This window comes from Nestor notabilis, unplaced genomic scaffold, assembly GCF_000696875.1.
Source record: "Nestor notabilis isolate BGI_N333 unplaced genomic scaffold, ASM69687v1 scaffold23626, whole genome shotgun sequence".
Taxonomy (NCBI): Eukaryota; Metazoa; Chordata; class Aves; order Psittaciformes; family Psittacidae; genus Nestor; species Nestor notabilis.
In genome coordinates this window covers 23837-47323 of record NW_009932756.1, presented here as the reverse complement: position 1 = coordinate 47323, position 23487 = coordinate 23837, and the positions used below count along the sequence as shown (strand labels likewise).

The following is a 23487-nucleotide window of genomic DNA, read 5'->3' as shown; positions in this document are numbered from 1 at the left end:
TGTGCCCAACCTGGCCTTGACCGCTGGCAGGGATGGGGCAGCCACAGCTTCTCTGGGCACCCTGTTCCATGTTGATGAGTATCTTAGTACCAACAAAGCTTAAAAACTCAAAGAACCACTAAAAAGGCAAAGAGCTGCTGGGTCCAGCATAGGTGGGGGAATGTGACTCTTCCTGAGCATGCCTCAGGATGATAGGTTTTAAAGGCCAAAGGTTTATCTGACCATTGAGGGAGAGGCCCAAAGTTATCACTGGATGCCCCTCCTACCCAAGCATCATTTAAATCCACAGATTTACTCCGGATGTTGTGTCTCCTTCTTCCTGCTTTTGCCACCCAGAAATGGGATGGTAAAGCACCGGCTGCCCATGCCATGGGAAGCCAGAGAGGGGAGATGTGCACAAGGTTGGCACTGACATTTATAACGGAGGTATGAGGCTGACAGCTGACGCCCAGTGTTTTGGCATGTCTGGACACTGTGGTCTTAACAGAGGGTAGATGCATTGCAAGGGAATGGAGTAACTGTGGGGAAACGTAGAGCTGAATTTCCATATCTACTGATCTCTTTGAGCTGGACTGTGAAAAATTCATTTCAAGCTCTAATGAATCAACTATAAAGAAGGCTTTTGGATATCTTAATAAAGCTCAGTATTTCACACTGGATAATATAATGTATAATTAAAGCACTGCCTGAGAGTGCCAGCTCTGGTTAGGATGCCAAACATTAGCAAAAAGCTTGCTTTTCACATCAGCATGACTTTCAAAACCGAGCAAGCTGAAATCTGCTATAGCTTTGACCAAAGGTAGAATTATCTTTGCAAACTTCAGTGAATTCCAGATTCCGTTTGCCTAAAATTAGGTTGAAAATCATTAACATGTTACCTATAGAGAATTCTCCCACGGAAAAGATGACATTTCAAACCAGCACTTGGTATTACAGTCCTCCCCCTGAGGATGCTGGCACCAATTCATTTGCAAATGATTGGGCTTGGCAAAATACACTGGTTCCCATCTGCATGCTAAGTACTATACTTACGCCATGGCACAAACTCATGTGCTGCTTAGCTCACCCTTCACTACAGAAACCACTGCACGGTTGAACACTGTGCAAAGCTAGGTCACCACATAAGGGTTCAAACATTTCCCAGCCTTTTAGATGAAATCCGACAGAACCTATAAGTGCCTTTCTTGTCTGCAGGTTGTAAATCAAAGTGTATATTCTGTCCATGAACTCCCCACAACCACCACAAGCAAAAAGAAAGTCCAGGCCACCATGAAAGCCTTCAGATTGAGGGTCCAAATGTGATGGAAAACTATCAGCATGCACAAGGCTAGAAACCTCATTACATGTTAAGCAGAGATACTTGGAATTCACTTTGCTGCATTCTTGTCCCTTCAGATAGTAGGTTATTATTATGTGTATTTTATAATTATGAAGAGTTGGCTGGATGAGCACTGGGGCTGGTAAAGAAATCAGATTATCTCCTTGCTGAGCTCCTGATATTCAGGAAACAATAACTGCTCTATTTGTTTTATTTGTTCCCTTTCGTTTCCTGCTGTAATTTCCACTATTAAGATAGCAGAAAAGACAGCCAAAACGCAACCCCACTCTCATTAAACAGTGGAAAACATTGCAAACTTCAGACAATACAATGTTATGCAGTTTTAGCTGTGCTGCTCATGGTCACCACGTGTGTGGTATTTTCTATTTACCTTTTGTTTATTAAACTTCAGTCCTGGATCATTACTGCGTGTCCCTGAAACATGCCCTGTATGTATTGCTGCCTACATGAACTTGCTGGAGTAAACTTCCTTTGTGAAAACATGGGACTTAAGTGCTGGATCTTGCAGCACCAGAGCCAGCTTGCCTAAGCAGTGTGTAGACAAAGGAAAACACAAGGAGAAAGCCCTGGAGATGCTCATTCCTGAGGGATGTGAAGCTAAAGAGGATACAAGCTGGGAAGCAGGATTGTGGGCTGCTCTGCTGGGGTACGGAGTCTTGGGTGGCAGGGTTTAGTGTGAGGTGTCCCTGCCCGTGGCAGGGGGTTGGAACCAAATGATCTTAAGTCCTTTCCAACCCTGACTATTCTATGATTCTATGTTTCTATGATGCCTGGTTCGAGACCTTATCTTATGTATGGAACATTTCAGGGATGTTCTTGACAAGCAAAACCAAACCTCTAACCCGCATTAATTGTTTTAGGGGGTTTTAGTGACTCCTGAGTAACCTTATAATTCTTCTTAGGTTCCTTCTTCAAAAGTCCTTTTTTCTCAGGTTTTCTCAATTAAAAAAATTAATTAAAACTAGCATAAGTCTCCCCCCAAGCAGTCAGGACTGTCCTGAAAGTGTATGTTCTGCTTTTACTTCAACTACTATTCTAATTCTATCCAATAATGAGTCTGGAACACCATGAAAACCCTGAAAGAAACTTTACATCAACAAATCTTCACCCCAGCTGATAGCCTGAAGATCAATGTTTTTAAATGGTGCATTTTGCTTTTAGCTATACATTTATGAAAGCACAAAAGAAAAGCTGATAGTAGCCAGCTAGTGCAAGGACCTGCCTGAAAATGGTGATTTTCTTGGTGATGGTTGTCATGCTCCCTTAGCAATGACACTGGAAACCATCAAATTAGTCAGATTTTGTCTTTTTCCATTTTTAAGTCTACAACCTTTTTTCTTTCTAACAAAAATGAAACTCATGTATATAATTAAAGTAGACAAAGATAAATAGCACTGATTTCCAAGATACAAGTTGTGAATGCTCCATCCCCGGCAGTGTTCAAGGCCAGGCTGGATGGAGTCTTAGGTAACATGGCTTAGTGTGAGGTGTCCCTGCTCATGGCAGGGGGGTTGGAACTAAATGATCTTAAGGTCCTTTCCAACCCTGACTATTCTATGATTCTATGTGCATGCCATTGTTTAAAGGAGGATACGATTTAATTTGAAATTTGGGATTAAGAAGACAACATAGATTTAAAAAGGATCATACTGCATGAAATGTTTCCTCTCCATTTCCTGTAGCTTAAGCAATTCCAGTGAAGGAAGTTAAATCTTCACACTCCGGTCGATAAGGCACGAATGGACTTCTCACAAAGCAATTCTTTCTAATAGATTTGATACTAACATTTTTCTTTATGTCAAGGTTTGATTTTTTCCCAAACTTTATGATCTATTATGAGGGAAATAGAAGTTGGTGGAGATTAACAGAGATTTTATGGAGTACAAAACTGTTTGCAATTCCTTGGGTTTTCATAAAGCGTGGTTTCTTCTCTTGTTAAATGAAATCCTTCTCTGCTTATATGAGAAAAACCTTCCCTGAGAGGACAATATAGCTGGGATTTTCTAGGGCAGATTTCAGCAGTGACAGTCTATTAGCATCTGCTGCAGCAATTTTAATTGCAGAAAGGAAAGGTAGGGCCTTCTGAGAGATGCTTCTTGTTCAGTTTAATACAGCAGTTGTAGAACTAAGCATTTTTCAGGGTTTTGACAAAATGGAGCTTGCCTCAAGCATCTCTCTGGATGTGAGTGCACAGTCTGCTGAAATTATTTGTTATGCTACAGGTGTTGGGAATTCACCTGGAAAAGGAGCAGTAAACATGCAGGGTATATGCCTGCCCAGCTGTGAATAACTGGCCATTTGTACCATCCTCCAGGAGGCAGCAGCAGCATTTAAAAAGTGTAATTCACTAATAAATAACTACAAGGAATCAGAAATCAAAAGCCTGAAGACTTAAATCTTAGTCAGAATCACCTATCCATGCAGATCCTCCCGTGCTTTAAACGGGTGTTAGGATTAACCAGCTCCTTTTGTTCCTTTCCCATCTGCAGAGTGATGGAGCTCGCCGTGCCCGCATGGCTGACAGCTTGCCCCCACTGTCACTCTCTGCAAGCGTGAACATTGTCACAGCAGTAACACAGGCTCCAGCCACATTTTGGTTGTTTCACTGCTGGATCGAGCTCTGTAGCTCCTGTGGCTGCCACTTCAGCAAGAGGCTCCAGTAGCCTGGCTTGGCCACCACTGTTTGGCAAGAAGATGACAGAGCATGTCCCTGAAGAGGAATAACTCGCCAGGAGGGCTGACTGAACTGTCTTTTCACCTTACAGAGGAGTGGCTTTATTAGAAGTTCCTATTTTCAGCTGATGGAGCCAGGGGAGTCTGAATGATAAATGATCAGACGCTTCATTCAGAACTGTGATTTATGTACACAGTCCTGCTTCCAGACTTTACATTATGTCATGGAATGAGGAAAGACCTCTGCCTAAACAGCCAGCAGGGGTCTGGCAAAGGAGATTTGGAATGACATCACCATAAACATCTTCCATCTTGGGGATGTCGCCTTTAACCAACTGCTTGACTCTGTGGAAGTCTTTGGATCAGTGAGGGCCAGTGCAGGGCTTCTCCCTCTGCTCCTCCCTCTCATAGTCACAATGATTTTGCTAAGTGTTCTCTCTGTAATATCCCTTCTCTTTAAGAATTGACATAACGGAAGAGAAAGCAATCCCAGTACATAGGTCGCTTCCAACTGCTCCCTAGGTTTCTGCAGATCTAATGGTTATGCTCAAAGAAAAGAGATGTCCATTTGCTCTCTTTACATCATCATACTTCTTCAGCTTGTAGGCTTCCAGAATTTAGAACAGGGGGGAAATAGCCTTCAGAGACAACTTCTTTAAGCCGAAAAGACTACAGGGATAATTTGCACGCCATACACACGTAAAGCCTGTCCAGAGCAGAACTGAGTTAAGACACACTCTCATTTTCTAAGTTGCTCTGATAAATGCTGTAGAATTGAAGACATCCAACCATCTGTTAGCTAAAGACAATTAACGTATTTTTAGATGCCTGCTCATGTCCTTTCTCTTCCAGCACTGCAAGCTAGATGGAGCTAAGGAAGTCAGACTAGCAGCTAGACAGGCACTGAGAGTTAACCAAGCTGAGAATGGACTAAAATCTGTTTAAACTCTGCTTTAACTCAAACCAGAAATCTGATGGACTTACTTATATTCCAGCACTTGTACCCCAAGTCAAACTGGCAGCGGTATGTTTATTTCAGCTATTCTGAGAAGCCAAAGTCCTAAATCACAAAGGCAACTGTGCTTTACAATCCATCAGTTGGGTGTTTGCAATCAATAAAGCACGGTACAGAAAGCAAACGCAGCCTTGTCCACAGGAAGATTCAGCAAGGTCACGCACCAGAGTGAGTACCAGGAATAAAGGAACATACAGAGCAGGCTTTAAATGAACTGCTTTAAATGGACAAGCTCTTCACCACATGGCCAGAAAGAAAAAGATTTCAGAAGACTTCAGGGGTTAAAGGGACAGGATGGAAAATAAAGATGTTGATATTGGAATGCACAGCACTTAATACATTTTTTTCTTAACAGTCTGATACTGCAAGCCCAAAGCAAACACTGAATTGATTTACATTTTATTAGATTCTGGTTTCCTGCATTTAAAAAGAAGAGATGTTTGGATTCAATTATTTCTTTAAAGTATGCACACACCCACTCAATATATTCCACATTTGCATTCACAGAAAGAGAATTATTTATCCACTTTTTGGAACAGATACTGCTTAAAATGGATCAGCAATAGAAAGACGAGCAGAAAAAGCAGAGATGTCGACATTCCGAAATGGATCAGGAGCACTCCTGCATGCCCAGCCCATGCCATAGGATTACTGCAATTACACTTTGGGGATCCCTTTTCTGAGCTGCCCAGCAGTGCAGAGGGGGAACTCTGTCATCTGCTCTTCCACCTCTGCTCCCCTGCGTCACCAAACATCCACATGGAAACCTGGGAAGACCATGGTTGTGCTGTCCCCTTATTACTGTGTTTGCAGTGATCCATCATGAAAAGTAGGAGAAATCATCTCTGTCATCTAGGTTTCAGGGCCCATAATTTGACCTCTCAATAGAAACATGAGATTTCCATTCTTTAGAACATTATTCAGGGATCTCAACCTTTTCTTGTATTCCTGGAGAGCCACAGCTTACATGTATGTCACATAGTTTGATTGAAACAAGCAATTCCACTCTTCTGTACAGATTTCTCATCTTCAGAAGAGAAAATTCCAGGCAAGTCAGCAGGATCAAAGCTTTCTTTGATGCAAGAGGGAATTTTCACACCTTTTTATTGCTGAAAAATGCAGATCCTTTCAATTAGGCTGTAGAACTACAGAAGGTTGATTCCAAGTGCTTTGTGTCCACTTGGACTATTTTGTTATAATGGGATGAAACCAGAGTAGGGACACCAGCTTCTGACCAATATGCATTATTTCTATAATAAGCATTTCTGTTGCTTATTTAAGTGGAATAAGAAATATTTATGCACGTTTGTGCACAGCAGCTCATAAGACTTCATGCATGAAGAAACTCTGCTGTCAGAAGGGCTGCAGCACAAGAAGCCTCTTTATTTAAGTATTGGAAATGGCTAAGTTTGAAACAGAACAGAATAAAAAGCAAGGGAGGGGAGGAAGGTCAATAGCCAAGAAACCCAGTAGGAATGTTAAAGCTGAATTTAATATATCTGGTGAAATAGTAGTGCTTCCAAACTGTGTGAAATCCAATTAGCCTCTGGGAGAAAGGTTAGTTTGTTATCCCCCTACACATATGGAGGGGACTATGAAACAGATACTCGGGCTGTTGATTCTTTTTTCCTAGAAGAAAGGCTGCTCTTGCATTCATGAGGGTATAAGGCTGAGGAAAAACATGCTGTGCAGTTTGGGGACATAAGAAGCACAGCCATCAGTCCCAGTATATAAAACATTAACCTTTCTCCAGTCAGAAAACTGCAGCACCAGAAACTCTAGGTGACAGATATGAAAGATTTCCAGCACAAATTGCCCTAAACCAGGTAGCACTAAAGAATTGGAGAACTGTCAAACCATTCTTCCTAATCATCCCCCCCTATCACTCTTGAGAGGAAACAGTAGCTATGAACTATGAAAGAGCATCAGAAACTTTGGAAGACGTGTGACTATACAGTCAAGGTCAAGCAACACTGCTGGAAACGGGAAGCTTGAAAGTAGGAGCACAGGGAGCCTATCAACCTACTTAAGGTCAGGCTGAAGTGCCAATGGGCTGGAATTTCCAGTTAATGGGATTTCCATCAACAAGCTCCTAAAACCTGTATGTGTTGCTGATCCTGTTGTGCATAGCTTCATGAAAGAGAAAGCAACATGCTTTTGGGAAGAATTAAGTTCTGGCAAAATGACAGTTGCACGAAAGAGCAGGATTTGTTCCTACAGCCTCTTTGTGATGTGGTGTAAAGAGACATAACAGAGGAAATTCTGTCTTTGATAATCAGAGTGGCAAAGGAAATTATACTAAGTATGAACAGATTTGGTTTCCACTGAACAAGTGGATGGGTTTTACTCACTGACGCAGCCTCTCTCGAAGATGTGTAGTTACCCAACATTGTCCTGGGTGCTGCTGACATCAGTAACTACCTTCCAAAATAATAAGTCCCAGGGAAAACTCAGAGTCAGACCTGCCATTATTATTAGTGCACCAGGAGAGCTCGAGGGCGCTTCACTTGAAGTCAGGCATCACCACTGACTCTGAAGGCAGCATGTTTCAGGCTGGCTGTGTCTGCCCTGCACAGCAGCACGCTAACACACTTCGCTACAGATAGCCTTGTCTTCCTTGGTGTCTGTGGTAGACAGCATATGTTAATGAGGATTATAGCAATATATTATCACAGTTATTCCTGGGGAGGATGCACTCAGTTGTAATTAAAACCTTTTTCTGACCAGACAAGACTATTCTATCAATGCGGCTTATGCACATATTTGTGTCTCAGCCTGCACTTGTTATATGCAGGGTCTAGGTCTCCAGCTACACAGCCTTTCAAACATCTCTGCTATTTTTGTCATATCTACAGATACTTCTTGTAATAATTAATCCTTGGATGTGTCACTGAGCTCATATTTTGTACAGGTCCCCTCTGTTTTGTTCAACATCTGCAAGATCCATAGCACTTTCTCATCAAAGGGGATGTCAAAAAGCTAACTTTTATACTTCATGCTATCAACTTTAATGGAAAACAGACACCAGTATGAAGTATTCAGCCTTCAAAGTCATCCTTCCCAATACACACCTCCAAACCTGATGATGAACAAACCATCTTCATTTGCAGCCTATGGATCCAAGTCAGCCTAATTCTTGAGGACGATGAGAAGATGCAACTGGTTCTGTTCCTAATTAACACTGGCCTCGCATGTCACCCCACTCATAGCATCAAAGCTGTTGCTCAATTGCTAAAGTATTCTCTAAAGGCGTTTTGACTAGTTAAATTTTGCAAGGCTCTTTATTACACTGTTAATTGTGGAGATTAATGGGAATTAAAAATGGTGTCCTTTAAAAATTAAACTGTAACAGATGCTGCATCCAATCGAAAGGAACGTAACAATCGCCATCAAGCTGTTCTTTCAGGGAGTTAACATTTCTGCCTTAATTATAAGTCTTGGTGTTTGGGGAGATACCCTGAATTTACAGCAAATGCAAATGCCCTCCCTATCAGAACCATTTTGTTTTCACCCTAATTTCTGTTCATCTTTGAATAAAGCTATTAACTTTTTTCTCATTAACAGGTCTTTTGAATGCAGCTGACAGCTAACGAAATAATGGCAAATTCAGCATTATGTCCTGAGCTAAACCATATTAGGGTGGAAATTACCAATGTTAAGCAGGCTGTGAGATAAAAATACTTTGTCCAGAGCATGCAGTGAGGCTGCTGAAATGAATGTCCCAACGCCTCTCACATGAAAATGCCTTTTTTCCCCCCTTTGTTTTTCTTTCTTTCTCTTTTCATTTGAAATACATCCCATCCCTTCCACATCCACAGGATCTATGACAAGTTTGAGCTCAGTATGCAGTAATGTTAATGGAATAATTGATGCAGGAGCACTGAAATAGAGTATGTGTAAAATGGCAGGCTGCATAATTGTCTGGAGTGAGTTCAAGCATTTCTGCAGTGAAAAACGGTCCTGTTTTATAATCCCATCACGTCTCCTGGCTGCTGAGTAGCAAGCAAATTTCATTTGGAGATGATCCCAAGATGCAGTTGATTTACTGGGGGGGATTCCGAAAGGCAGAAGGTTAAAGCCTTCTTGCCTCAACTAAATAGCACCTGGGAGAGGTATTAAAGGGTCCACACTAGCTTTGGAAGTATCATTCTGACACAGTCTGGCACCGCAGGGTGAAGTTTTGCCATTAGCAGTGGCAGAAGAGTACCTGATTTACAAATCAAAATAAAGTCCTTTTTAATACTTCACCTTTCTGTTTGAAATAGCAAGTGTTGTGTGATGGAAGAAGGGGAATGAAAAGGGGTTTTAAAAATTATGATGCAATTCATTTCTGCTTCTGTGAAACATGCAAGAACCATTATACTTGGATGGCTTTTCGCACAAAATGAGTTGTAGACTACTGAAGCAATTAGAAACTAATTGCTATGAGATTCCCCCAAGAGATATATGATAAGAGAAACAGGAGACAGCCAGTGATTTACAAGTAGAACTGTATCTGTTTCTTCCCCAAAGTCTACGAAATGGCAAATTCCACGCGTATGGGTGCAGAGGCGACTATCCAAGCTCACAGATCAGCCAGCTGCAGAGGGTTGTACACATTTACATTCCCCTTCTGCACTGTCTCTGGGATAAGTGGATATTGTTTTTCTTACTTGAATCACAGAAATAGCACATCTGGATTTTTTCCTCCTTTCTCCATTGCTGCATGAATTTGTCAGCTCTTCACCCATCCTTCACTCTCCACCTCTTCCCCAGCCCTCAACCCTCTGGACTATGTCATTTCCATGATACATGGATCCTTTTTGCTGGTGTGAAGAGCACAAGCCTGGCATTTACCCATGCAGGGCTTGTCTCTGTGCCACTGACACTAACAGGAATGGGACTGAGCTATTCATTCCCAAAGGCATGCTGGTGTGAGGCAATAATGAGCACAGACAGCACCTTGCAGTGGTCATCATCACCTTTGCAGGGGTAGATATGATAGGTTCTTTCCTCCCTCAACCATTCCTGTGATCCTCACTTCTGCAGAAAGGAAATTATTTCTTGTTACTTGTAGATTTTAAGTCAGCTTCTGATCTCACTTACACACCCAACAACCCTGGGTTGTAACCTTGGGTCAAAGCACCAGTTCTGAGTCCTCATTGTGACTGTGGAGATCAGTAACTTTGCAACTTCGGTTAAAACAAAAGGATGTTAAAGAACCCTTCGTTAGGTTCAGCAAAGCTGATACCTTAACATCAGTTAAAAGATGTGGCTGTTCTGTTCAATTTGTTGTGGGTTGGTTTGGGTTTTTAGACACTGGTGGGGATGCCAAGAACAAACCCTGGTGGCTGTTCCTGGTGGGAATGCTGCTCAGACACAAACTCCTGTGTAGGCACTGCAGAAAGACTGAACACAGAGTTATGAAAAGTTAACAGAAGGACCAAACCTGTCTTGGCACATGAGCCTCTTGGTACAAACTTCCTGAAGTCAAAAGAATGACACAAAGCATCAATCTGACTTCACTCCTTGATTAGACTGACAGCTCTTCTAAAACTCTGTGTTTTTATTTTTTCCCCTCCAATGTTTTATAGCTTCCCTTTGCTCCCTTCCCCTTTCATCTCAGATCAGTTTTGACAGGTAATCCAGCACTACCAGCCTCTCCTGTGGAGATCTTCTCTATACCCACAGTGGTATGTTTTCAATCTGCTCCAGCCCTCTAATAAACATCTAGTGAAGACAGTGCGGGCTGAGGATTTCAGGAAACACTGAATGTCTGCAATTCCAGCGGGGTTCCATAAGAACTACAGAAACACAGCATTGCTGAAGCACGGGATAGCAGGAGTATGTGGCGAGAGGTAATTGTTACAAGACCAGTGCTATATTTTCATTAGCATCTCTGAAGAAATACTGTTCAGTCCAGAATGTGTATTTCCACAGGGAATGTGGTGCTGGAGTTCCCTAAAATGTCACTGTACTAAACCAAGCACCCTTTTCTTTCCCTTATTTTTGTCTCTGGACCAAGAGGCAGTAAAGCATCTGTGACCAAATAAGGCAACACATGAACATCCTTTAAAAGAAATTAAGAAATCATATCCTGACAATTAGCATGCTGGTGCAGGGAGTTCTTGGAACATCAGATTAACCATGCTACATGCGCACCAGACTGATTTAACAACCGTTTTGCTTTTGCTCCGCTGTCTCGAACTCAAACACACCAAAGGAATGTTAAAAACTGGATACTCTTTCCTTTATAGTCCAGGCTAAATATTTTGTTTCTTTCCTCAGGAGAACACATAATCCACACCATTGTATTGCTTTGGTTCCGAGGCAGTTTTCTTGGATAAAAGGGAAAACTATGGCTGCCCAGAGGAAAATCAGTTGTAGATAATGAGTGGTGTATTGTGCTCTGCAACTGCTTTTGACTTGTTTGTAATACCTAGGAATGCATTAAATGCTGTTACCCAAGCTGAGTTACATGTAGGAAGTTTCACTGAGAAGCATGCTGTCCATTTTCCCTAGTCACCTGGTCTGGTTCGAACCGCAGACCCAGCCACTCCTCGTCTGGTGTGCTGTATTAAGCCACAGTTTTTACTCAGCTGAGTTCTGACTCTGGCATTGACTCATAAGATAATGTGGGGTTTTAGGTTATTCTGGCTACTAGATGTGGGATTTAGGTTAGTGTTTGTTGTTTGGTTTTTTCTCTTCAGGATGTAAGTGGAAATCTGGGAAGTCCTGTCTTACAGCCTGATCCTTTGTTTGCATAACCCTCTCTGAGATGCCCAGCTCACCTATATTGAATTGAAAATTAAAGCATCAATATTGTAAGCCTTTCCACTGTGCTCTGGTGGTACACTCTGACTGTGCCTTAAACAGACATGTCTGAAGAGACCCTAGGCATGCTTATTCAGTCCTTTGCATCTCCTTTAATACTGATGAGGGATACCTCATCCACTGTAACGTCAGAATTTGTTCTTTAAACTTACCCTGGTTCATACTACACCCAGTGAGACACATGGACAGGTTTCAGCCCTAAACTTGCTACCAGTGCTTGCTAGCTGCTCTAAATTCTGCACCACACACAGTTATTAAACAATGTGACTTACGTACTTCTAAATGACTAAGACAATGAGATACAAAAAGCAGTAATATTGCATACTGTGGTGTCTGAGGAATAGTAGTAAGCCATGTGAAAGAGAATGCCATTCAATTTAGCACGTGCTGATGCCAACCTGACCCTAACCTGACCCTTTTTTAGCAGGTAGCATCATACCAACACACAACAAAAGGCATCCTATTTACATCACACATGCATTCATTTTATTGTCATTTCCCACTCATGGTTATAGCCACTAATAAGATGACTGTTGCTGCCTTGTTTGTGTATACAGACCAGCTTGCCATTTGGGGGTTAATGAATGATAGCAAGAAGAAGCATGAAAATAAAATTAGCAATGCCCAGAGCAACCCACTTTATCAACCTCACCAGTTTATAGGATTAGCAATGGATTCTGTGCAAATCTCCGCTATGGGTATTAGGAGCAGGATTTATGCCAATTAGCAATAACAGTGCAGATTATTTGGGAAGAGCACTGACACCAGTTAGAAGTTCCTTCTACTTTTAAACCATGTTGCAGGACATACATTTCAAGCATTCTCATCCACTTATATGGCTATTTTTACTCCTCTCCCAAGTGCTATTTAATTTCTTACATGCATTCACAACATTGTTTCCTGAGGCAATGAAGACAACTAAATCACTCCTTTTCTAAGCTAAGTCTTGCAGTAGCTCCTCTCAACCTTTTTGGTTTCAGGTCAGGTTGCTCTCAGCAGAATCCAAAATGTATTAGATTCTTCACTCACCTGTAGAAGATGTGACTCTGATCACACAGAGCAATAGGGAAAATTCCCTATTGACTTCAACACGCATTGGATCAGACCCTAAATCCCTACAGCAACCAAGAGACTTGAAGAGAAGAATTACAGTAATCTATTGGTAGATGCCACTGACCAGTGGAAGACTTCAGCTTGTCTCCACCAGAGGAACATTGCTGATACATATAGCTCCAAGCTTCTGCAACATGCAGTTCTCCTGTGGGCTTCAGGACTGCAACACCCATGTAGAAGTTTCATAATCTGAGTAGAAGATGACAACTTTATGGAAGGGAGACTTTTCCCATAGACTCTCATGCCTACAGGACAGGGATAAGGCTGGAGCCAGTGCCAATGTATACTAAAACACCCCTTAGAAAACAAAGTGTGACCTATTTTGGGGAGGGAGGACCAGTTTCTCTACAACCAAGTTCTAATAAATTAAGGAACTTCTAAGACAACATCCTCTCATCTCTGCACATGGGGGATGTGTGAGCTGGTACCACTGCAGCACCTGCAGGGGCAAAGGGTGGCGAGTTTGGTCCAGTTCCACACAGGCACGTGTTACACTAATAGCCACCCTCTGCTTTTCCCTAGAACAGCTGATCATCCCTTAGCCAGTTTCTCCTGAAGAAAAGCTGGTTAATATAACTAGGTATTTACAACTGTGACAATTACATTGATAAAATTTGTGTGCGGACATAATTATGTTCCTAATGAAGATTAACTTAAATTAAATGCTTTTAATTACAATTTACACAGCCTTTGGCTATTGTGCAGACAGTATTCTGACATTCATGCCTCACCAGAAATGAGGTTTATACTTTGCTGTGTCAAAGCTGACTGTAATTATTTGCTGGATATTTAATATCAGATGCTGCTGACATCGCAAAAGGTTTCAGTGCTGTAAACCACAGTGTGGAAGGATTAGAGATGGAACCTTTCCCAGTCATTTTCAAGAGCCGTTTGCTCAAACTCCTCTGATAACACTCCATCTGCCTCCATGACTGTAAGTAGTTCTACCTGTGTGCCCCAGCTTTCTCCAAAAGCTGAGAGAATGTTGCTTTTTATTTCCTGTGGAGGTCTGCATATCTGTACAATTTGCCTAAGTTCCTTCTCAGTGTTAAATCAGGAGAACAACAACTATGGGAACCCAGCTTACATATTCAATCCAAATTTGAAACACTAATTTCAAAGGATCCTTAGAGGCAGCATCTTCATTATTCAGAGAATCTTGGCATGTAAACTCCACCTACCAGCATTCAGAAGGAATGAGTGATCAAAGCCAGATTACAAATTCATTAGTGATTAATCTGTCTGGAAACCTTTCCTGATGCTTTGCAAGAATATGATAGTAACATGATTAATAGTTACAACAGGATTATGGCCAAAACCATAAACACTTACTAAGAAACATGACCTTGGAGAAACAAGAGCCACTGAGTTTCATTCCCAGAAAGATCTTCTTTGGTGGAGATGTATTCAGAGCTCTGTGTCCTCTGAATCACTTTGGCCACTGTGCTGGAGACCTCTGCATGTCTTAACATTACTTTGAAGAGTGGGTAATAAGAAACTCTAGCACTGGAGTTGCATTGCACTCCCAGAACTGCAGTGTCTCGCAGGAGCCTAAGTTACTGCCTCCATTATGTCCTATGCAACTCTAATGCCCTTAGTAAAACTGAAGATGACATAAGTCAGGGTAGTACTGGGCCCAGGGCTTCTCCTTTTGGGGTCTGCCTTGTTCTTTCGGAAGAGTTCTCTAAATGTGTTGGAATGGGAATGAGTTACAGGAAATATTTCATCTCTCCTCCCTTCCTTCTGTAAGAAACCGTTACAGAAAAGACTATCCCTGCGTGCACACACGCAACATGCTTCACTTCCAGGCTGGCCATGCCTGTGGCTGGAAGCTTGCATCAGCACTTTGTCCTTTGCCAGGAGGCTGTGACAGCTCCCTGCCTGCCCTCCTTTGAAGGCAAGATCAGAAGGTGCTAAATTCCCCTTTAAAGCATAGTCTTAACTTAGAGAAGTGTTTTGTGCAATAGGACATAGCATGGAAACTCTCCAACATCTCCATTGGGCTAAAATGTAGTGGGGCTTCTCCATACGCCAAAGTTATATCCTGCAAGATTTGTTTCATAGAATAGTCATAGAATTGTTTAGGTTGGAAAGACCTTTAAGATCATCGACTCCAACCATTAATCCAGCACGGCCAAGACCACCACTCAGTTAAGAGTCATGCTTATCCCACTTAGTATTCATTCCAGTACATATTTCATCATGTTAATGCATATTTTATTGCACTTTTTGTACCAATTCCTCTAGCATTTTGCTTTTGCAATGGTGCCTAGTAACCCATGATTGCATATAACTTGTGTGCATGTTTCTGTCTTCTGTGATTCCCTCCTGTCCCTAGGAGGAACTGATCTTTCCAGACTCCTATTCTTGCTCTAAACTTCCAGTTTAGTTCTCTCTTCTTGGGTTTCTCAGCCCATGTGTTATAACAAAAGTGACTCCATACCATGTCTTCCCTGTTCCACTCAAGCCATTCCTACAAACTTAACACCATTCAGCTTTCCTAGCTAGAACATCTTTGGCCACTCTACCCATATAAACCAGATCTTGTAGCTTTTACTTTCACCCACAGTCCTCCTGGTTGGAATAAGTTTCATTCATAGAAATACAGATTATTTGGTAAAATATTAAGAAAAATGCCTATTTGCACTAAAGGTAAACCAAAGCATCAGCCTTTTTCTGAGCTGCTGTTTCTGACATAAGAGACTGGCTCACGGGCTACCCAGTGCTCGCAGTGCAATGCACTGAAAAATGAGGCAATGGAAAGCAGGAACATTTGTGAAGTACATTACTTTCAACATGACCTGCCACAGAAGTTTCCCAGCTCTTGAGAGCTCTGCAATAAGAATATATAGCACAGTCTGATGATTCAGCTGCCTCATTCCACAGGCCAAGCTAATCCTATAAAGAGCTATCTGAAAATACCTGAGAGTGCAGGTCTGCAGAGCTGTACATGTGTATGTATGCTTGTACACTTACACACCTGTGCACAAAGATCATTTCACATCTTGAAAGAACATACAATATCACATTTTGCAGTATCACAGAGGAAATGAAGGGACTGTAGTGGTAGGACAAGGGGTAATGGGTTTAAACTTAAACAGGGGAACTTTAGGTTAGATATAAGGAAGAAGTTCTTTACAGTGAGGGTGGTGAGGCACTGGAATAGGTTGTCCAAGGAAGTTGTGAATGCTCCAATCCTGGAGGTGTTCAAGGCCAGGCTGGACAGAGACTTGGGCAACATAGTTTAGTGTGTGGTGTCCCTACTCCTGGCAGGGGGGTTGGAACTAGATGATCTTAAGGTCCTTTCCAACCCTGACTATTCTATGATTCTATGATTAAATGGTTTCACCATCAGATCTTCAAGGACAAGATGTTAAAGCAGCTATTCAAGTTGCTACACTCTCAAATTAGTTCCTATAAGGAAGTGCTTCACTGTCTACAGAAGTCACTGGTGGCTTTAATGACTCATGTTAGGATTTAAAGCATTTGGAAAAAAGCTCCATGAATGTATCAGAATAATTAAACCCAGCATACTTGCAGAGTTATGTGGGTTTTAATCAAATTCCATTTATCTTTTTGCACTCAAATTTAACACACAAATTCCCTAAGAGAAATGTATTCTACAAATTTCATATGTATTTATTTTTAGCAGTACAAAATGCATCCTTTTCCCAACATACTTCAGGGCAGATTTACACAAACTCATTAAAAACCTACACACATCTGCACACACACACACACATCTATATATCTCTCTCTATATATCTATATATATAGATATCTGCTTCTGTGTAAGGGGAAGAGCTACCACCTTTGTGGGCACCCAGTCATGCCCAGGAAACCCAAGCGAGAACAGCACTATTGACATTACTTCAGTGCTGAGTGATTCAGGCACAACTGGGCCACTGGGGAAGGCAGCTTCCAAATGTGAGAGCCTCAATGTCAAGTCATCACTGAGGTATTAGATCTGGGAAGCATTCAGGGCACCTGGCTGATCCTAGTTGTCACCTCAGCACTCCAGGTAAAAGGACCCCTCTTAGGAACTCATAGAGTTTTGCAAATCCAAGTCAATACCCTAAATTTACACTCCAAGTGTAGCAGGGAGTGGAAAGAAAAACAGGAGGAGGGAGAATAAAGAAAAGGTGTAAGGTGTACTAACAAGCAATGGCCTTGCACTTTTCTTTTTCCCTCTTTATGTTCCCTGAGCAGAACACAAGACAATAAAGACCAAATTCACAGGTTCCAAAGGGATGGATTAACATACTGAGACCCAGCTCGCCAGAAGCAGATGGCCACAGAAGTCCCTTGGGACTGCAGAGCACAGGCACTGAACCTCCTGGGCAAAGCAAGGAACAAAGTGCATGCCAAGGACAGGTTGAGATCTCTTCCATGATCCTACTACAGAGGCCAGAATCCTGTCTGGATGGGCTTCCACCAGCTTGCTCTTTGGCACATGAGCAGGCAGTGCCTCAGAGAGCACCAGCCTGAGGCAGGCGGAGAGCAGGCTGCCAGCAGGCTTGACCAGGAGGGTCAGGATATTCCCTGTGCATCCAGGTGCTCCCAGTAACAGGAAAAGCCATTTATCTCATCAGCAAAAAAGCTAGAAATGCATTCTCTATAATAAATAGTAAGCTTCAATGTTTGCAAAGGATGCTGAAAAAGCACTACTCACTCCATTTGAGCTAATTCCCTTCTCCTTCCTCCTGCTCTTTCAAGTTGTTGTGTTCCCTGTGATGGCCTAATGGTGTAGGAAAGAGGCTCTCCTACCTAGCTATGCTTAGGGCAAGTAATGACCCCAAGCCTTAGGTCACCAGCCTGTTTGCTGCCCTCTTCTTTCACCTTGTATTACTTTCCACGCACACAGCTCCCACAGGGAATTCTTTGTTCATTTTGGGGCTGTGAAAAAAATCAAGTCATTTCAGCTGTTCACACCTACAGACCCGTTTCCACCTCGCAGTTCTCCAGGGATAAGTGAAGATTAATTACACTCTCCCCAAAGTCCTTCCTTTGATAAATGGAGTTTGCCTACATGCTTTGTCCAGGAAGGGCAATTTTGCACAGGTATGGAGCGCACACAGCATAGCAGTTAACACAATGCTGTTGGGAGTTTAGTTTAATTGACAGGGAAAAATAGAAATAAACCTTTGAAGTACTGTGGGGAACAAGGCTGCATCAGTGGGGGAAGTGAGGAAGGTGTGGGAAAGGATCACTCAGCTAATGCCGAAGTCGTCTTGTAGCTGTCATACCTGCTGCGTGACCTCGACAAGCCAAGCAGGCTGGGAGGCAAAGACAGATCAATGAGGAGAGGGCACTTTGGCCACTTTGAGGATCAGTGTGACCATTTCCTATCCCTAAAATGAGGACAATAACACATGCTTTGTTTGTAACATAGCTGAGCTGCACTGGTAACATGCCTCTTGAGGATGCACCAACCTGCATCCAACACCAAGATCTCTTTGATGCTATTCTCCAAATGTATTTGATTTACCTGGATTTTCAGTCACCCTTGAGTAACTTAACCAAGCATGAAGTGCCTGAAGTATTCTTATGCTTGCCTAACTGCTTGTTTTGGAAGGTGCTCTTTTTCCCCCTATATTCAAAGGTATGCTTAGCCAAAGTAATCCTATTTTGTTGAGATGTAAATCCATTTATGCAAATCACCACCCAGCTTTTGAGGGCTGGAAAACTTAGAGAGTGTCCTATATTGGACTGAATCACAAGTACTTCTTCCTTTCATCAGCATTTCCTGATCTTCCCACTCTACATTCCTGCAGCAGAGGCTCTTGTCTTCCTCTGTCAGTGTCTTTACATTAATGTTTTTAATCTTTCATGCCGCCTGCTGGGACAGCCTGAAAAAAGAACCCAGAATAACCAGAGTAATCACAACAATTCTAAACTTTGAACTGAAATTCATCCATTTGGCACCTGTGATTACTGAATTTGAGCCCAGTTTGACACCACCCTTATTTTGACGCAGATTTGCCATAACAGTGCTTTTGCATATGCCAGTTTGATTACAAGTACCCTTTCTGTGCACTCCTGCCTTCCAGATGCACTAAACTTCGCTCCTGCAGACTACAGGAAAATGACTTGGCTCCTTTTCCACTGCCTTATCTTATTCCATTTCACCAGGCAAATGAATAAGACTAATTCGCATTGAATTAGTATATCACAACTCCCCCCACCCCTACTTTCTTCTAGGCAGATACCAAAAAACCAGTGTCCAAACCTCATGTGCTGGTAATTCACATATTTAAATATCCATCTCCTTTCTTACTGTAAAGGAGAAAGAGGAATAGAAAGAAAGAGGAGTTGTTGTAACATCTCCCCATGAGGCAAACGTTGGCTGTCTTCTATAACTGAATTACTGGTGTTCAAGGGCTAAATCCTGTTAGAGCTCACTGTAAGCACAGCTACATCCTAAAGAAGACGTCTCAAATTTGCAAGAAGGAATCAACATGCCCCCAGGCAGCTTCTCATTCACCTGTGCTGATGTATGTTTTACTTGTAACAGACTGACTCCTCTGCCCACTGGGCTATACAAAAACGTCTCCTTCTTCACCAGTCTCCCTCCATAGCCACATGTGGAAGCTGTTCACCACCTATCAGCCAACTACACTAATATGAATTGGTGAAGCATCTTGGCAATGGCCTATACAAACCAAGGCTGTCTCCAGAGCAGTGCTACCACAGTGAAGCAAGAAAGCCCTATATTGACTTCACTGCTGATTTACTGTGGCTCTGGGGAACCCACAACACCAGAGCTGCTCTTAGATCACATTTCCTGCAGCCTCAGTCATTTACACCAATTTACATTGAGCAAAGCAAGACAAACCATCCGGGTCTTTCTGGCCAGCTGAGCAATAAACAAGCACCTCCACTAACAGGGTTAAATCTCTTGCTAGATTACAAGTGTGTCAAGTTTACAAATAATCAGGCTGGGGCCAAGCCCTCAATTTGCAGCACTTGATGCTACAGGTGACAGCCAGCTCTGGGGTAAGCGTGCTGAGCCTTTGGGTACACACATATTCACATTGGGAAGTTCAAGACAGCTCCCTCATCCTCTCCAGCCAACCATTCCTATTCCCATTCCGGCACATCAAATAGATTTCAACCTCACCTCCCTCTGACCAGGTTCAATTTGCTTGTCGCTTACCCCAGCGTTGATGACAAGTGCTTGCTAATGGCCTCTGCACAGCAGACAAGCCAAGTGCAACCTGAGGCAGATGTTGTCTCAGTAAGTAAAAGTCTGTAGATTACCTCCATAGGAATGGAAGAAACCTGGAATCAGAAGTCTGTTTGTCTTCTCCAGCATAAACAGACAAACGGATGGACTGATAGAGATTTGGACACCACAGTATTGCCTCAGTGGTCCACTCTGCCCGTTTACTACGGCTCTGTAAACATCCTGTAAATTACTGAGCCAAAGTAGGATCTTTAAAGCTACTTCTCTTAACCCCTGCTGATGGAGCAGAGGAAAAGGAGCAGTATCCTGGGCTAGGGAAAACGCTGAACAGTAGGAGCTTGGCTGGCTAACAGTCCATCTCTGACACGTGCAAACAGCACCAGCAGAATCCACACAAGGTAATGAGGAAAGCACCTCTGAGGAAGATTTCCCTTCTAAGGCGAAGAGAAGCAGTCATTTCTTGGAGCTCTTTTCTCTGCTGTTAAAGGCAGCTCATCCGCCACAGCCCAGGCGGCTCAGCTTTCCCACTGAGCTGAAGCAATTCCTTAAACAAAGGATTTGCCGGGAGCTCGGTTACCTCATTGCTGCTGGGGACGATGTGCGTTTCACGCATCAGCAGAGCCGCTGCAGGTTGGTACCGGGCTGGCCCCTTCTGCTGGGGGCTCTGTGCCACGGGGATGCAGTTGCTCAGGAATTATTCTGACCTGCTCAGGTTGGATTAATCAGGAGAGGGGGGGGTTTCTGCATTTCCCCACCCCTACCCCCCCGCAGCAATGAAGAGGACAAACACCAAATCTCTGCCTGGAGCTGCCTTGGGTGCTGGGTATAATTTAGCAGGGAGAAAATAGTAAAGCTTGTTTCACAAGGTGGGCATCTGGTGCTTAAGTGGATAAAATGGCAGATTTGCCCTAAGAGGAAATGGGGTAATTGCTGAGACTGGTAGAACAATGCTCCTATTAACAGTATCATGTTCAAAATCCTCTGAACACCCTTTCCAAATACATTTTTAAGCTGTCAGCACTTAAGGAACAGAAGTAACACTGCTGGAAAAGAAAGGGGAAAGCAATAAGAACTACATTACTTTGGTTTTAAAAGCAGCTTTAGGGACAGATTATCAGCTAGTGTAAATCAATAAATCTGCACTGGTTTTAATAGAGCTTTCCAGACTTCTATCAGTTCTTGCTCTGCAAATAGCACCCCAGACTTTCCCATTTACAGCATCTCAAAATCCTGCTTTGGGAATATTCTATTGTCAAGAAGGAACTTTCCTAGCAGGTTTCTTGCAAACATAACCCAAAATGTGACAGACAGGCAACTCCCATACTAGCCCTGTTAATGGATTGCTGCAAGTTCAAGTCCTGCATACACTGTGCTTTGCGAACATGTTTGTTTTGAGTGCTGTCAGAAGTAGCATCTCTACCACTGTGCCAGCTCAGGGAGAATTACATGGGTGCTACCCACATGTAAATCTTTTACAGCTCTCCACTGAGAGTTCAGCAATTTCCCCCCAGCTATTCAGCTAGAAGGAGGAAAGGGGATAAAAACCTGGAGTATCCTGCCTAGCTGTTGTAAATCCACTTAACTGGTAGTCAATGGTAGCTGAGGATGCAGCCTTCCATGTCCCACATTAAGTCTAGCCCTGTTGCCAGCACAGAGATAGCTTTCTCAGGAAGGAGTTCAAATATTGAGGCAATATGCCTAGATGACACCCATCAGAGCCAATGTGACTTGACATCAGCATTACTGATGTGCAAAGACCAGCGGAATGGGTGGCAGGGTCAGCAGGAGGCAGCTGAAGCAGATGAGGGTGTGATGAAGGCAAGGTGAAGACCCACTCCACACCATATGGCAGCACAGAAGAGATGTGCTCTGGGCCGCACAAATGGTGCAGCAGTGGCTGTTTGAGTATCTGCTCCCCAGTGATCCCAGAGGCATGGCACCTGCCTTGGGCTCAGCATTTACTGCTGGTGTAACTTTCCATTTGACAGCACAGAACCCCACAGAACAACATCAGTAAGTACTTACTAAGTGGGGCATCAGACCTGGAAAGGCAGGGAGACAGTGAGTATTGCTCCGCTCCCTCCTTGTGCTGGCTGACAAGGTGGGGTGGACACAAAGCTCTGCTCAAGACATGATACAGTGAGAATGAAAGAAGCCTCTGGGTTGTGTCATTTCTGCCTGAACAGCAACGAGATACTTTTTCTTTCCTTATAACTTTTGTAATAAATTGTTTCAAACTCTTGGCTTAGGTACGTGGTAAAGATACAACATGGTGAGTGTGGAGATAACCAGTCTGCTTAAGCACCTTCAGTACATGAAAATGCTGACACAGGGCATCAAACCCAGGAAATACCAGAATTACTTTAGTAGGGCTGCAAAGATAACCTGCAATTATCAAAACCATCAGGAAATCCCAGGAAAGGCTGCATGTGCAGGGGATACACACACAGACTTCACTACTTCTCAGCTTCCTCTAGATTTCTCAGGGGTTCCTCAGTGTCACAACCTGAACACAGCCACGGCAGGGACGTCTGCATGAGGGGAGAGCCCTTCTATGGGCCTGAATGCACACAGGTTACTAAATCCATGCTGGACATGAGTAAAAAAATGGTCAAAAAGTAGCTCTTGGGCATGCTGTGACCTTTGCTGTTACAGATGGGTTTATTCTATATGACAGGAGCATTTAAATAACTGGGTAAGAGTTTCCCCTCCAAAACTGCATTTCTTGCTAGATCAGACATTGCTGACTCTTAAATTATAGTTGGTCATAAAGTAGATTTTCCAGCCCTTGCTCCACAGGAGCTGGGACAGTGATATCATTCCTAAGGGAAAGCCACAAACGCTTACGTGAGCTACAGACAAATCTGATGGAAAACAACACAAGTATTTAGAGTTACAAAGAACAAAACTTTCCACAGCCAGCTGGCCTGGGGAAAAAAATCATGGCTTAGTTTGTGTAGACTCTCTTGTGTAGCAGCAGATTTGACTCACTGCGCTGGCATTTTGGATGCAAATGCTCAAAGGGTTGCACCAGTAGAATGGACTCTGCAGAGAATAGATATAAAGGCCTGACTGTTGAAGAGCCTCATTCGTGCACCGGTGAGAAGCAAGCTCAAACTGAAGCATCCAGTAATAACAGGGCAAACAAAGAGCAGCCAAGAGGGACTGGAGCTGCAACAAGAGAGCAGGGCATGGAGCAACAAGCTTCTGTAGTGAGAAACACACTAAAACAAAAGGCTGGATTGGAAAAGCTTTGGCAGTGGAAATAACAGGACACATGTACACAGATGTCTTCCAAATGGCCAGCTAACCACTGCTGCTTGTAAAGCTGTGCACACATTGTGTTTT

At 42.9% G+C, this 23487-nt stretch overlaps 1 protein-coding gene across 1 annotated transcript in view; it reads right to left on the bottom strand.

Annotated features, from left to right (window-relative positions):
- Positions 1-23487, bottom strand: part of DCX (doublecortin) — a 54397-nt gene that overhangs the window by 15863 nt on the left and 15047 nt on the right. The gene's annotated exons all lie outside the window — the stretch shown is intronic.